Raw genomic sequence first — 17,631 nt, forward strand, 5'->3', positions numbered from 1 at the left:
AAAAATCAATAAAATAAAAGATGTAACTAAATTATATTTAAATTAAATATTTTAAGGAATGTATAATTAAGTTTGTTATGAAAGAGCTGGAAACACTGACACAGGTATTTTTTACTTAAAAGGGTATTCACAAATCTTACACATTGTAATGCAATTGTACTTAAAATTAATAAACAAATATTTTATTATTATTTTATAGGTATATGTATGGAAAACAACAAATGTAATACCAGTACATAAATTTAGAGACAAATCTAACATAAGCAACTCTAGGCCAATTTGTATTCTAAACAGTAAGACTAAAGTATTTGAACACGTCATATACAATACAATTTAAGGTTTTATTAAACTCATACTTATTACAGAACTGCATGGGTTTGATAAGGTTTGAGTTTCTCTTAAGTTTTAGTTATTGTTATTTTTTATTTATTTTCTGGTAGCTTGTTTGATTTTCCCTAGCTAGCTTGCTTATGTTCTAATAAAATTTACGCAACATGTGCAATTTGTGAGTATTATCTCGTATAATTGTTTGCATACACGTTGTTTCAGAATAAATAAATCTATATTTTATAAATAAAAATAGCCTTATTCGAATACTGTAATTCAAATTTACATTAAGTTTATGTTATCATTATGATAGATACACGACCTCCGACGGAGTGAAGGAACATTTTCCAACTTGTCTCTCAACTGTGCTAATTTAGTGTACGTTTATGTGTACAAAGTCAAGAGCATATATCGCAGATAAATTGCCGCATACGAGAAAAATCAAATAATTTCCCCATTAAATTAATATAGTATGGAGTTATGCTGCGATTGCATCACCGCAATATTCTATGTATATTTTATTTGACATAAAAGTATCGAAAAGTTGTTTAACCAGTAAATATGCAAATATAACATGTTTATAAGATAAAACAGGACTGCCTCATTTCCTTATTGCAAGAAAGTTAATAATAAACCTGGAATCGTTACATAAAAGTCTGATGTCGCAAATACAAAATGTTTTATTAATAATGTGCGTTAGAAACATAAAGCTCGTATATATAAAACATCTAGATCGAATTCAATTATAATTTTCAAACTTTAAAGTTGAGTGGATAAAGTAAACTACTAAAAAAATTCATATCACGCCAAATTTACTTAAACAAAAATTCTTAAGTAACAAAAAAGTTTGAGATTCCGATTTAGCTTCAATCTAGACTGCTCTTAGAATGATATTAGGCACTTTATCGTAACATTCTATACATTTTCCGTTCCATTTTCATAATAAGCATCTTAATACATATACATAATAATAGCTTATATATACAAACACCTAAATAAATTAAAATATATCGCCTGTGTTTGCCTTCTTTAGAACTTTCTTCCCAAGCTCAAAAAATTAAAACAAATCAAATGATAATGAAATTGATAGATTAAAAATAATGAGTAACCCCCGGCAAGCTAGCTCCATGAGACATACATATACGTATACATAGGAATTCCACATTTTAGGTCAAACCTTAAAAATAAAGTACCCAGTAAATTAAAACAGTCTCGGATCACATCTGAAAACCACATCATAATTGATCAATTTGTTTACAAACATAGTACAGACACGTTTAAACTTTCAACCCTCTTTGTTTCGGGGTTTAGAAAAATGTTTGTTAGAAGTAAATATTGAACGTAAATAAAGTCAGGATTTAGCATATAATATAATTTTCTTTTGAAAAATTCCAATGAACATTCAAAGATCGAGACATTATTTAAACGAAAAATATTGGACATTTTAACAATAGATCTTAAATCTTCCGCCTACGGACAATACGCGATCACTCATTGTTGTTTTCGCGCGAAATTATTTTCTTTCCGCTTCCCTAATTGTTAGAAAGTGAATGGAAAATTCATGTTATCTGCCAAAGCCTCCTAAAGAATCATTCTTAATTCATTAATATACAAATAATACTCAAACCATATCATTGTATGATATTTTTATAATTAAATTAAATTAAGTTCTTATACATGTTTATTTAAGCATAAAAATTTACACAATTTATCATAAATTTTATAAAATCTTGACCTAAGCTATGTATAATAATGCTGCCAGCAAAGGTAATTTTTGTTTAGCTAGGTTTTTTTACGTAATCGGAGGCAAACGGGCAGGATGCTCACCTGATGTTAAGTAATACCGCCGCCAATTGACATTCACATTGCCAGAAGGCTCGCAAGTGCGTTATCGGCCTTTCAAAAATTGGTACGCTCTTTTCTTGAAGGTAAGTAGGTAGCTAGATTTTTCTCACCTGACAAAGCAACACTGGCACTTAGTATGTGATATCATGTGACAATGAGTACACTGATTTCTTTTGTGACCCGCGGTTTTTCGTGGATTACGACCAACTCCTTCGAATTTTCGAATGACTTTTCGACCCGAAAAAGACGTTGTAAGTCATATATGTAAAAAATAATGTACTACAGTGACGTGAAATTCTACTTATGAATCTCAAAAATGTCAAAAATAAGCTTTACTCACACGATACTTAACTGTATATTTCCATCCTTTAGTTTCATCGTAAAAAAGTAATTTCAAGAGTCTAGGGACGAGTTTTCTCTTACATTCAACTTTATTAAAAACTTCATACTTGGCAATGGTCCATAATATTTTAGGTAACGTTGAGATCCCTCAGTAACGACTTTGCAATGACGGTTAATATAAATATAGTATTCTAAAGGCTTTTAATTTAATGTCTAAACGTTCTATGGCTGTTGGCAGAAATTGCATACTAAAAGTCGGGATTAATATCGCTGTCACTATTGGAAGTTACAGAGAAAGGATGTTGAATAAACAACATTTTGGGTTGTGTTTTGAGATAATTGGTTGTTTATAGATCCCATAGATTGCGTAGTAACAGAGTAGCACTGCCGAACCATATTTCTCGTTTAAGTAATACATTATAAAGAATACCAATATTAAGACATATATAAAAAAATGCTTTTATACATCTTCAGACTGCTATTTATAATACTTCAACTAAGTAATTTATTGTTTCGCCGGATATCAATCCCGGGTTAAACTTATACGTAATTAGGGAGGCCATTTTATAATATCTCAGTGATTAATGAATTCATATTGTTACTGAATAATTGATTTATTAGACTATACTATTTTCACATATCTTATAAAACCTTTTTGCTTAAGTAGATTTTTTATTGCATTTCTTCTTACACATTAAACAGATAAATGTCGGCTCTTCCGTTGTAGTCGTTGTCGCTTGTGTCGTTGTTGAAGTGGTGGGTTTGGGCTTACAAAAGTGAAAACTGTGTGGGTAAATCTCTTCGGGTTCCTCATATATGTACGGTAATTCATCATCAGAATAGATTAACGACGATGTGTCTAGAAATATAAGTATAAATTTAAATTTCGAAGGCCTAAATACTTTGTTGTAAATAATAGTCTTTGGTGGCAAATAAACATTTACACTCCAAATGAGTTATGTTAATAAAGTTTTATGTCAACTAATATATATTTGTCTCGTTGCCATATGGAGAAACCCCATACGGGAACCACCACTCATAAAGTCAATTTATAGGTCTAAGGCAAGCCGAGTTGCTCACCTTATTCTCAAATAACTTTCTATATAGAAAAAGTTGCAAGTATTACAACATATTTTGAATAAATAGTGTAATAAAAGTAATTTATTAATGTTCCCTAATCGTTTTATATTTATTCATCATTGGCTTACCGTCGTCATAGCGTCTCCGTGGTGAACAATACAGCGGGCACACTTTATAGCAAAAGAAAAAGGGCTCCTTATCTGAAAGGAAGGTACATTTTTATAAATAACTAGAAACACCCGAAAGAAAAATTGTACAGAAAGTACAATTCTTTTAATTCTGCTACTTAATTCGGACGTACCACGATGTTCTATGGCCTAATGCATTTCTCAGTAAATAGACTTTTAAATGAAAAAAAAATATTTTAAATAATATCACTTTTTGTAGATATTGATGTCTTCTATAAAACTGGGTCCTTCAAGAAAAGAGCGTACAAATTCTTAAAGGGCCGGCAACACACTCGCGAGCCCTCTGGCATTGAGAGTGTCCATGGGCGGCGGTATCACTTAACATCAGGTGAGCCTCCTGCCCGTTTGCCCCCTATTTTATAAAAAAAAACTGTAGTACATCACTTTGCTCTATTGTCAATTGTTTCCGGAGCGTACACGATTTAATTTTTTTTTCACCTAGAACAGGTACTTCATACAGAACCCTAACGTGTTTGAAAATATTTTATAAATCATATGCTTATCAGGATTAATGTAGTGTTCTTATGGTGAAATAATTTTTCAAATTCAACCAGTTTAGGAGCCTATTCAATGCAAACAAACAATAGAATATTTCCTCTTTATACTATTGTGTATTAGTGTAGTTACTCTAAACAAAACATAGGTATAAGTGAAATCTGTGAAATTGATTATTTCAACGACCCCAATTAAATGTACACGTAAATATTCTGTTCTTAATAAATTCTTGATTTCCGCAGTGTTACTAGCTATAACTGTGGAAATGAATTTATGTCCTACTGACACTTTGGACTAATTAGAACAATCATAATATTTGTTATATTAATATAATTTTAATTTCTCCCTATTTTGTAAACATTTCCATACTTAGTGCAGATTTTTTTTAAATTCTTTCATAAGAAGGCTCCGTTGGTTGTATATGACAATAGTGGTATGTCATAAATAGGATTGTATCATTTTACGGTCAAATTCATAAACATTATGACATATAAAGTGGACCGCGTAGGCCATGCCCATGCCGCAGACCCCAGTTTTTTTTAAATTGATATTGAAAGTACATATCAGAAATTGCTAGATACTCAATTACAAATAGCTGGATTTAAAAAATTTAAAGTCAAAAAGTTCTACATACCATCAAGTAGAAAAAACGCATCAATAGATATTAAAAAAAAACATGTAGCATAAAAACTTAAAAACATTGTAAAATTCTACACACAACTAAGACTAACACCTTTCACTTTAAAACCGCAAGTTCTGTCCTACGACTATTTTATATAAACATAACCCACCTCTCTTAAGTCTAGACTGAATGTTTAAAATACACTAATAACCTACAAATCTATAAATAGAGATTTTTTTAAATAAATACATAGTATGTATTTTTATTGCCTGGCATAAATCTACTTAAAATGTGTTTAACAATAAATTTCATAATGGGTTTATATTGTATATTCTGAAACTTAATTCTTGACACTGTCGTTATACCGAACATATAATATGTTCTTAAAATTAATAAGTTAAACCTGAAATTGAGAGATGTTCATGCATTTAACACGCGCCAATTGGCGGAAACTTCTTTCAATTTTTATTAATACACCCCTTCATATGCAATAATCGCATAACATGTGGTTTACATAAATAAATTATTCGAGAATGTGCTCACATACATATATTAATATCGAGAAGACACATGATATCTAGTTTATAATTTTTCTTATTGGTGTGCCTAAATCTTCTTAATAAAAAACAATAAAAGTGCCTATAAGTTTATACTAAAACAGGACTTTACACTCGTTAAAACTGGCTGAGAAAGCTGTTCATTAATTGTATACACATTTATTGTTTCAATTTTGACAAAGCACGTGCAGTGTTGAATCTCACATCTAAGCCACTTAACCAATATTACTAAATATCCGAAAAAAATACAAAAAATCTGTACATTACAGTTCGAAACCGCAACCACTAAATTAAACTTTACAAAATCTATAATATTAAATCTCGGTCGGGAATGTGGGCTTCAATAAGGACGTCCTATTGTCTCGTGAAATGAACTTTCTTGTTCTTAAATTAATTGTTCTAAGATGACTCTTGAGAAATAATTACTTGCAATCAACTACAGTTAATGTTTCACTATTTGTATGTCAGCAACAAGACTTCGCTTAACCCGAGAGAACTCTTTAACTTTATTAAGTAAAAATCACCCTTTTTAAGGCTTACTGCCAATCTTCTATCGGTTAGCCGTACTGTCAGATTACTAATTGCCTTGTGCATTCAAAATAATAACGCATTTAGGATGTTGTTGGGACTGCCCAACTTTTGCAGTGCCTCAGGCATGTTCTCCCATGTTATGACTAATCGGCGATCCACCGGAAAAGAACGGCATCACTTTTACGCAAATTGTTGAAAGTTCCCTAGTACAATTGATGCTTAACAATTTGCGTACGTACATTATGATTTGTTGTTGATGTTAGTACTAATATTAGTTTTTTTAAGTTACCACTTACTAAAATGAATCTGTGTTATCCAATTGGAATAAATTATTATTGTATTTTTATTATAATTAACCAGCATTTAAGTTTTTGTGACTGTGGGTTGGACATAGATATTCTACTTATCTAATTATATGCAAAAGCTTATTTTTATACCCAGACAATAAAATGTCTTATTGAAGTCTTTTACCGCGGCCATGGTCATTAAATGTACCAGAGCGCTATAAAAACTAACATTTATAGTTCAGTTAATACATAATTATAATTGGAATCATCTAGCTATGACTACCTCGCATGTATAAGCAAATTGCATGTCCAAATCATCAGCATCTTTATTTGGTGCGTCTCTCGACGTAGGCCTCCTCCATTTTCCTCCAGTACTCCCTGCACTGGCCTCTCTGTATCCACTGGGACCTGCTTGACAATGGTGTCAGTCCACCTAGTCGGTAAGCCACCGCGCGGTCTTTTGCTCTGGAGAGGTCTCCATTCAAGACCCAATTATATAGTTAGGTATATAGGCTTGGTGATTAGATAAATATTCGTCGTGAAGCCTACCATCACTTTCGATACGATGCCTACTGATGCATTTTAGTTAACTTTGTACTATGACTAACTCTTAATTTAAAAATAGAATGTGCAAATTTGACGCGAAACATGGAATATTGATTTCCCAATTCGTGTCGTAATATATCTTGACTTAGTCCCTTCTGAGTGGGCACTTTCTTTTGGAGTCTCTAGGACATTATTAAGCAACGAGAGCTCTTAGGATACGCTGACTTTGAATAACTACAAAGCACTTTGCGTCGTGAAGGATAGTCATTAAATTATCGTAGGTTATACTTACAAAATATCTTTGCACTAAATATTATTTTAAAGTGTGTTTAAAATTCATTAATTAATCTGTACGAGTGAAAAATTGTGTTAAAAAAACAGCTACTAACATTGATTTAACGAAAGTTTAAAAGAAAATGGAATTAACCAATCCAGCTTTTCTGTTTACCCTTTTAGTATATGAAACCCAAAATAAAATGAGCATAAAACTTGCACCCACCTTTTTTTCCAATAAATACATTAAAAATCATAATACAAATAACAATTTACATTTTCACTTATCCCTATATTGTTATAACTTTTCCCTTATTTTATGGAGATTATAAACATACTTATGAATTCACGTTAGAAAATCGTTTACAAGAAAAATATGAAAAGTTTAGATTGAGGAACATTTTCCTTCAAAGTTTTGATAACTTCGAAGTATAGGTGCCTATCACGACATTCACAGTTAAATAAAGGTTTCCATAATATATCTTACACTAGGGGCCTCTTCTAGCTTTGCAGAGAATTAAATGAAAGAATTGAAGTGGATCTGGTAGTTTTTAAGGTTATTCATATATAAAAAATTAATCAGTGGCACTACAATCTTTATAGGTTTGTAGCCTCAGATTTCTGTATCTATTTCATGAATATACGTGGGTAACACTGAAAATGTTTAGAACTAGCCAGTTAAAAAACACTGCTAATGAAAACTTTTCGAATTTCAATTTTAGAACTCTTTGGTAACTTAATGTAGTATATTGCATTCACTTGTCATTTGTTTTTGTGAATTGGCGGCAAATCTTTTAGATTGTCTTGTTACACGTAAAAATGAACCTAACCCGAGAAAATTTTTCGTCAATGAGTTATTATGACTTTCGTAGTGGGCTTACTCAACAACAAAAGTATGATGCGTGCGTTTAGCATTTCTTAATGAAGCCCCATCTCGTGTCACTATATACAATTGGTTAAACGAGTTTAAGCGTGGACGTAGCAATCTCAATGATGATCCGCGTGAGGAACGTCCTTTAACAGCGACTACTTAAGATGACATCAGTGCTATGCGACGCATGATAGATGAAGATAAGAGAGTGACCCATCAGCAGATACCTATGCATTGCTATGAGTCCAGTTACGGACTGTTGAATTTTTGACCAGGGCAGGTGTCGAGATAATGAGTCATCCGCCATACAGTCTTGACTTTATACTTTTCTTTTCTATATTTATACTCCTGGCACCAAAAATAAAATTCGAGGTATTTTTATATTTATTATTATTCGCTTTACGAGCCCTGAAGATGCGGTGAAAGCGTACGAAAATGCCATAGAAGAGACCCCTAAGGAAGAATAGGCCTACTGCTTTTCTCTGTGCTTCCTTCGAATGCGACAATGTGTTATGATCGGAGGAACGGAACGGAGATTACTTTAAAAAACAATAAAAGTATTGGCAACATTCTACATTAAGCCGTTTTTAATGTTCTAAACATTTTCAGTGTTACCTAGGTAAAGATTCCTATCCGAATTTTCCGTTTTCACAAACAAAGGTTTATCGAATGATTGGTTATTGATCGCCATATCTCATTAATGATCCTCTGTAACAGGCGTCAAATGAAAAACAGCTTTCGAAATTGGACAATCACACTATAAATTCAAACTGTTCAAAGCCAAACAAAATGTCTCTTTATTCATCTGTGACAGTTTATTTAAATTCGTTGGACGCAAATATTCCTGATTTTTTGTCTGTACTGGGAATATTTTATTTGTTCGTGCTTTGACAATAAATAAATTATGCTATATTCGGTGCTAGTAGTTTGTTTAAAAATTAATTAATATCTGACAATATAGTAAGTATAATAACAAAAGTAATTAAAATTAAAAAAGCTCTTGTGTTCATGGAAAATAACAAAATAAGCTTAATCAATCAAATCTTTAAAATCTCACATTTTTATATCTATTTCCTAATTGTTTTTAAAGAACCCTTCCGAAGGTAAAGGCCTCCTCCAAGGATCTCCAGATGAGGTGAGTTGCAGTCAGCTCGAGCCAGCCGTTTTAGTAATGTCATCCACCAATCTTGTGAGCCGTCTTCCTCTATTTCGTTTTCCAATAGGGCGTCCCCGGGTCGTCCTTATGGTCCATCGATCGTCAGACAGTCTTACTACATACCTTGCTCATCTCAATTTAAGCTTAAGAACACAGTTCAACGGATGAGTAGCTTTAGTAACGCTTCTTTATTTTTGTGTGTCTTATTTTATTAATTTATCTAAAGTTGAGCATGCTCCGTCCGTGGAATTTTTGTAGTAAAAAAACCAGTGGCTACAACCATTTACAACAAGATCTGATCCGCCTTCAAGCCTAACACAGCCGTTGATATTTTTGGGTCCATCTCACCGTACGAGTGAGAGTTAATTACGCACAAAGACATCGTCCATTGGTGTACAGCCGGCTTTTGAACCTATGACCTCAGAGATAAGAGTCGCACGCTGGAGCCACGTGTATTACAGCGGATCTTCTATCTTTAGCGGTTTTAAATCTAACTCCATTAATTGTACGTTGTTTAGTTCCATTAAACAGGCAATGCTATTTAAATAATTTTTAAATTTTGTATTTTGTCCCTTGGCAGTTTTGGTAGTCACTTAACTAAATATTGAATCTCTAATATTCTTTGAATAACAATGCAATTCCTGCGTAATTCAATTGAAATGGCTCACGTTTCGACCAACTATCGTCCAATAGCTATAACCTCCTTGTTCTCCAAAATAATGGAATCCATTATTAATGGCCAGCTCTTGAGGTATCTAGAGGGCCACCAGCTAATTAGCGATTATCAGTACGGCTTTCGTCGTGGTCGTTCGGCTGGTGACCTTCTAGTATACCTTACACATAGATGGGCAGAGGCAATTGAGTCCAAGGGGGAGGCGCTAGCGGTTAGTTTGGACATAGCGAAAGCCTTCGATCGGGTGTGGCACAAAGCACTGCTCTCTAAGCTTCCAGCCTACGGGCTTCCCGAGAAATTATGCGACTGGATCTCCAGCTTTCTGGCAGATCGGAGCATCAAGGTCGTCGTCGACGGAGGATGTTCCGACCTTAAACCCGTGAATGCTGGGGTCCCACAAGGCTGTGTTCTATCCCCGACCCTGTTTCTTCTGCATATCAATGACATGTTGCAACTTAGCAACATTCATTGCTATGCGGACGACAGCACTGGGTATACTCTTTACACTGGCCGGGCAGGTATTTCTCGGGCAGTTGTCGATGAGTACCGGAACAAACTTGTGTCTGAAGTCGAAACTCTACTACGTGGAGTCTCGGACTGGGGTAGACTAAACCTAGTCCAATTTAACCCCAAGAAGACACAAGATTGCGTGTTTTCCGCGAAAAAAATACCCTTTGTCGCTACTCCTCTTTTCGAAAACACCGCTATGTAGACCCAGCTGCCCACTGAAGTATTTCCGTACCAATTCGGGTCCTTCAAGAAAGGAGCGTACAAACTCTTAAAAGGCCGGCAACGCACTCGCGAGCCCTCTGGCATTGAGAGTGTCTATGGGCGGCGGTATCACTTAACATCAGGTGAGCCTCCTGCCCGTTTGCCCCCTATTTTATACAAAAAAAGATACATAGAATTAATGCACTCACTAGAAAAAATAGAAATAGACATACTTGGTATTGCGGAAGTTCCTGACTTCCGCTATACCAAGGGATGCAGTATTAAAGAACATGATAATTCTATCCTATGTTATAAAGGAGGAACGCTTGGCTTGTATGCGGTAGGCTTTCTCATCAGGAAAAAACATAAAAGAAGCGTTATAAACATACTATAAACTTAAAGAAAAAATCGTAATTGGACCTGGCTATCACCAGATGGAAAAACAATAAATGAAGTGGATTTTACTCTAACAAAAGAATCCAAAAAAAATAAGAAACAGAAATTCTACTAGAGGAGGCCTTTACCCTAAATGGGGTTCCAATAACATAGTTTTACATGAATATGATATAAGAAAAAAATGTTATTTAAAGTTGTTGGAAATAAAAGTGCTTTATTATTATTATTATAAGTATCCGAAATAATTTTAATTACTTTTGTTAAGTGAGATTCTAACTAAACTATAAAATGGTGTATAACTACTAATTGCTTCTAAAACTATGTCTCACAACAAATCTCTCTTCACAATCTTGTCTTATCGCTAACATGCTAGCCCAACTTGATAAAGAAAAAATTGTACGATACATGTAAGGCTTAAGCAAAGGCTGTGTAAGTATCATTGAAGGAACCGAAGTTGAATTGGTTCGAAAATACTTCTGTGGTCAGCTGATTCCACATAGTGGTGGTGAGAGGCAAAAAATACCTTAGAAAACGCTTAGTTATGGAACCGCTCTTGTCTAAGTGATACGAGTGGAGTTTTTAAACTGTTCTAAACTTTACTTAACATATTTTTGATTCTAAAATACCTCTTACGAAATTACCGCGAAACTTCATATCGTGCAGGCGTAGAGCCTTTCTAATACATTTAATCAAGTTCTATAGTTCATAACTAGATGGCACTGATTTAAAAATTCACAAAATCTAGATAGAATTTCACTTCTTTTTTGTATTTGGAGATTTTCTTATTTGTAACAGAGGGCATTACAATATTTTATATAAAAGACAATTAGTAGATAAATTTTAATTATTGGTTTGAGTATCAGTTTAGTTTATAAAAAGTTTCGTTTATGTCAATTTATTAAGTCAGGATGGTGAAATTGAAAAACAAAAGAACAAGAAAAACGTTGCGTTTGATTGTGATTAGACCAATGGACGTAATGACATGTTATGTCATACGTATTGGTTTAGATGAGCTTTTGACCAATCAGAATCAAACGGTTCGTTTATCTAGTTTTCAAGAAATGCTAAAATATGTGCACTGTGCTAAAGTTCAACTACGGATTATTTTCAGTATGTTTTGTCTATGAAAGTTCATCTAAAACATTTCAATTCACGCTTTATACGCACCGCGGGGAACACTGCATGCATAGCATTTATTTATTTGTACTACAGTTTTAATAGAATTATATAAATGTTAAGTGCTTGTGTCATCTCTGAAACAGAACGGAAGAACCTTTAAAATCTTGCAAAGCTATAGTACTAGTATAGTACTAGTCCTTATTGACAACTGAAATATCGATTTAACGGTAAAAAATATTTATGATTTCCCTTAGAACTTCGTAATTGCATATTAGAGTAATATCTTAATGACGATCGTATCTGTATATTATACTAGCGGATCCGACAGACGTTGTACTGCATTATATTTCAAGAGATTAGGATATTAAACAAAGTATGAAAATATCGATGCAGCGCCATCTGCCGGACTGATTTGTGAAACTAAACCATCCAGGGCTCGACCCAAACGCATACAAAAAACATTAAAATCGGACCGTTTAAGAGGCGTTCGGTGACATACACACGTACAGTATATATGTACACATAGCTAGGATAGCTCTTTTAAGTTAGATCAAACTACAGACGGTGTGCACGTTTGATTGAAATCGGTTAAGTAGTTTAGGAGCCCATAGCGGACAAACAACGTGACGCGTAATTTATATATTTTAAGATTTATATTTTTTATTGGATCCTAGCTGCCCCGCGAACTTCATTTCACCTTAATATGTTATTACTTAGTCTACCTTTTTATTACGCACGTAGCTACCATACCAACATACGGAACAATGCTATGCTACCCCATAGTGACTATTTGCTTATACGGAACCAAAAGTACTAAGTAAACATATTTTATTACATTTAAGAAAACACACGAATTGGTCCTTCAGTCTTCAACTTTTGCGCTCAGCAACATACATACACTGCGATATCCATATATCCCGAAGTAACAGACACTTATACAGAAAAAATTGTATTACAAAGTCTACACATACTAAATTTGGCAAAACCTTCTTTCTCGAACGAAGATAAGTAATTCGCAAGAAAACGTCAGTAAAATAAAGAATTTATAACCTAAATTAAAATTCTATTAGTATAATTAAAGAATTTATAACATAATATTTAAATAGTTAGAATTCATAGGACCAGCGCATTCCTTGGGCGAATATATAAGGTCTATTTTATAATCAAAGTCTTGACTGTGATTAATCGTCCATAAAAGATGGTACAAAGAAATAATCCCTTCAGTGACAGTCATCTATTTTCCCATTACTAGAAACATTTCATTGAGTTCCAACAAGAAAGCGCAAAACGAAATTAAAGCTCAATACGAGTCAGTAAATTCATTTCTCGAGCAATATTCAACCTAGAATCTGAGTTTCAGGACACTCGTTTGCGTCCTGAAATCGAATGTATGCAAACTTGTTACTATGAAACTGACGCTACATCTACTCCGATTATGTGAGGAATGGCTTACTGAGCTGTCCCGACTGCTCCTCACCGTATAAACAATAAACGACTCTAATCCCAAGTCGTTAAGACGTGTTTCTATCGAATAACACAAAGCTAAGTTTCAGTGTTTCAAAGCCTGAAACATTTCCTTTGTAATGAAATCGTTGAAACTCCATGTTACTTTCAAAGTAATTTTACGTACGAATTGAGCTAATTGTAAAGTTTATTAATGCAGTTTTTGAGTACTTATTCCATATTTATGTTAATCTTTGTTTCCTGGTAATTCAGTTTTGTGTCTGTTAAAACTTTACTTTGCAATACAACCTAATAGAATATATCTCTTTGCTTTCTTTGTCGTTGAAAGTATTATATTACATCCTATAATTGTTTGCAGAGGTACTTGAAGATGACAATAACAACGTCGTTAGTCTGTTAATGCGGCTTTCGACTGAAAACGCGATACGATAGTTATGTACTATGTACTCGCCAGTGAAGTACATAAGCCTAGGTACAAAGCCGTCAGCTCGTTTTCCGTACATAAGCCTGGGTATTGATTTTTACAATTTACGCAGATACCTATTGCCTTACAAACGAATGTACAAAACAATGAACTATGTACGTAACATAGTTAGGTTTTATTTTGCGCTAATCAGCACCGCCCTAACTTAATCTGAGCATGCGTGTTTAGCCTGCAGCCTTGGTAGAGCGATGTTTTGTTTACATAGTATCTAACAGGTAGCTCGTATCTAATTACTCAATGTCGGCACCTTGAGACGGGAGGAATTCACCTGAGCGCGGCGACGGCAGATGCGTCGCAGCTGCCGGCCGGGCCACTCATCCCCGCCCCGCTGCGGCCCGCGCAATCGCGACTAACAGTTTTATTTCCCCGAATAAACTTTATCAAACAAAGCGTGCATTCCCCGCACCCTGCATCTGCTTACCCAGCTGTTTCGCTTGCAGCTGCCCTCGGCGTCTCGCTCGCTCTACGGCGCACCCCGCTCCGCGCAAGTGGGATAACAGATATCCGCTGTAATCGCATCGAGACCCTTCAACTCCCTGCACGGCCCATTCGCAGTTCGCATCCCGACGCCGGCGGGCTTACTACGAGCGATTATGACGAGTAAACGAAAGCGTGATTGCGAAAATGAATCCGAAAGGCTAGCAAAAAGGCAGCGGCGCCGCAAGCGATCCCGCAGTGAACCACTAATTAGCGACCCGCAAACCTCTGAAAAGCGGCAGGCTTTGAAGCGTCTTTTTGGTCGGATATGTTCAGTGGAGATGGAAAATGAGCATGTTTCGGACGAGTCTGGTGATGAGTACAACTTCGATGATCGCGAAGTGTTCGGTGACGAGAATGAGGATCCACTGCTTGATTCCGTGCCTGTGAACATGGACCCGGAGCAACTTGGGTTCCTTGTGTGCGCTCAGGAGACGCTGCGGTTCCTCCACGGGCGAGGGATCCCAACTGAACATCCAGTGTTCGCCCGGCTGCGCTCGCGTCTTCTTCGCGGAATCGGTGAAATGGCTGTTGCCTGAGTCTTGCTCGGCCCAGAGCCCTCCCAAACCTAAACTTCCGAACACTTATAATTTCTGTGCTTCAAGTGTCGATGGTGTATTCTTCCTACAAAGTACTGTTTCCTCTTCCGGGCTCTGGAATGTGTTGTGTCTTGATGTAAGGTTGATAATTCTGTAACGAAGCAACAGGTGGCCCAACAGGGCGTCTAGTCACTATCTAGTCAATGTTTACGAATTATATTTGTTAAAAAAGCTTTATTATCATTCGAATAAATTCGTCCACTGTATGCGTTTTATTATTTTCCTTCTCAATTTAAACTTCAATATATCGATAGCTTAAAATGAAATAAACTCCATTAATAATTTTAATTAACGCTCTTGCGATATAAAATCTAGCCAGTTCTATTTTTAATTTTTAAATGATGTCCGATTTTTTTTTAATGTTACGTAATAATTTCCCACACTAGTATTCAATAGATTATGTTTTGGATTGAGATTATATAAAACACATTTATTTTTCTTATTTATCAGTTCATACTTTGTCCCCTAATTTTTTATCTTTCCCACGCATTCTATGATATGGGGTCGTTTCTTTGTTCAAAGGGAGTTTTTCGCTAGGAATAGGGGATATTTTACTGATACCAACATTATTCCCTCTGGCAAAATTATATAATATGGTGAATTATTTTTAATTAAATTATCAGAAGCTTATCTTTAGTTTAATACTTAACAATGTATGAACAATTAGTATAATTATAGAATTTTTAATTCTTTAAAAGAATTCTGAAGAATATTAATTAAAGCATTTTCGTTAAGTATTGTGATACTCAAGTATATCATTCTCAATTCTTTCAAGTGTTAGTTAGTTTGGAAGTAATCTAAGTTAACCTATATACATACATATGATACAACTAAGGACTTTGAGGAAATAAGTTTTATTATGTATTTATTAGTAATCTTACAGCGAACACACATATTACAAAACAAAACACTTATACAAAATACAAAGCCAAAACAGATTACATAGATAAAGATTATACCTGAAACAGAAAACATAAGTAAGTACATTATTAGACAAAGAGCAAAAAAAATAAAGAAAACTGAAATTTAACGTTAAACAAACGATAATTAATACCTAATATTTTGAAGAAAAAATTAAATTGCTACTCCTAAACAAAGTCAAAGTTTTCCCGCCCCTTCAAATATTTCCTCACATCCTCTTTGGTGAGATGGAAAATATCATATTATCATCAATGTCATAGTTAGATAAAACCCGAAACATTGCCGAATTATGCAGATAATTTGTGTTGGTACGAGGCACATGGAACAATTCTGGGTATCTTGTCGCATACGGTGGAGGGATTCTTAGAGTTAATTTAAAACTCATACAACGATTACGACATATCAATAATTATTACATAGTTCCATTTGCTTTTAGAATAATCCCTAAAGTGAGAATATTATTGAACTCTCCAAAAATACATAGACTGAGTCTATTAAAATCACAGACTGGCAGTGAAATGTGAAATCTCGGTGGGAATTCTCAATTTACACGTAATAGACATGCGGAGTGAGAACTTAAATGATACCTTTTTAGAATCAGAGTTTTAAATTTCTTAACGTTTATTTTTCGTATACACAGTATATTATCAACTTGCTGGTTGGACTTCGAAATTTAAAATATTTGACGTTTATTTTTTACATGCACACATACCCTATGTGTGCATGTAAAAAATAAACTTTAGGTTTAGGCTTAGGTTAGAATTTTAAATTTAAATTTTTGACCATTATTCCTCGTATGCAGAATAGTTTGTTTGCAAAATACTAGTTAGAATTCGAAATTTAAATTTCTGACCTTTATTCGTATGCAAATTAGGGTCTGTTATCAAATAATATAATATCTAATGAATATTTTTGAACGATTATCCCCAATCTGAAACAATTTCTTTGGACAAAAACTCGAAATCTCCATGAACACAATATATATAACAGTTATATCCCGTGACTCTACTCGTAATAGTACATAATAAGTAGTATTAAGAATAATATTGACAATAGTTACTCAAACATAACCTTTTAAGTTATTTTTGATTTATTAATAATTCGATGCATTAAGGGTACATATACAATCAGATAAAATAAATAATTAAGGAGCGGGATAGTACGGATTTATCGCTAATATGCAATCTCTTCAAACCCAAGGACAAAAAGTTAACACTTAACTTCATCTAAAAGTTAAAAAGAGTATTACTTAACCCAATTACTTAAGTCTCATATGACAAAGATTTGCATAAAGTCTTTTATATTTGAATTAAGTCTGTAAACTATTTAAACGTGAATAACTAAAAAAACGATACACATAATATTTTTATTGATATTCAAACTAATACATTGTGCTAATATCTTTGGTAAAATCATTGCATAATAAACATAAAAGTAACCAATTTTACACAAAAAATACACTGTACCCTTCAGGTGTCAAAAACACTGCTAAGTCTCATTTCCGAACTCATTTAATCACTGAATTCGAAGATATTCGAATTTTAAAATTTCAGGATTTAAAAATGGTTGGCATGGTAACAGACTGGACTATCTTTGGTGTATTTGGATAATATACAATATACGGGCTAGCGAATAACAGACTGGCATATAACCTTATAAGTGATGAA

The 17,631-nt window shown here is 34.0% G+C and overlaps 1 long non-coding RNA gene across 2 annotated transcripts; it reads right to left on the reverse strand.

Moving 5' to 3' along the window:
• Positions 1-3,152: 3,152 nt before the first annotated feature.
• LOC123713571 lies at positions 3,153-7,415 on the reverse strand. 2 transcript variants are annotated; one of them, XR_006754213.1, is made up of 4 exons: positions 7,320-7,404; positions 6,558-6,682; positions 3,723-3,794; positions 3,153-3,373 (listed from the first exon to the last, which is right to left on the reverse strand). It is a non-coding gene; the product is annotated as an uncharacterized LOC123713571 (long non-coding RNA). The 2 variants fall into 2 exon arrangements; XR_006754214.1 differs by lacking the exon at positions 6,558-6,682 and having other exon boundaries at positions 7,320-7,415.
• Between the last annotated feature and the right edge of the window lie 10,216 nt (positions 7,416-17,631).

Source organism: Pieris brassicae, chromosome 8, assembly GCF_905147105.1.
Source record: "Pieris brassicae chromosome 8, ilPieBrab1.1, whole genome shotgun sequence".
NCBI lineage: Eukaryota > Metazoa > Arthropoda > Insecta > Lepidoptera > Pieridae > Pieris > Pieris brassicae.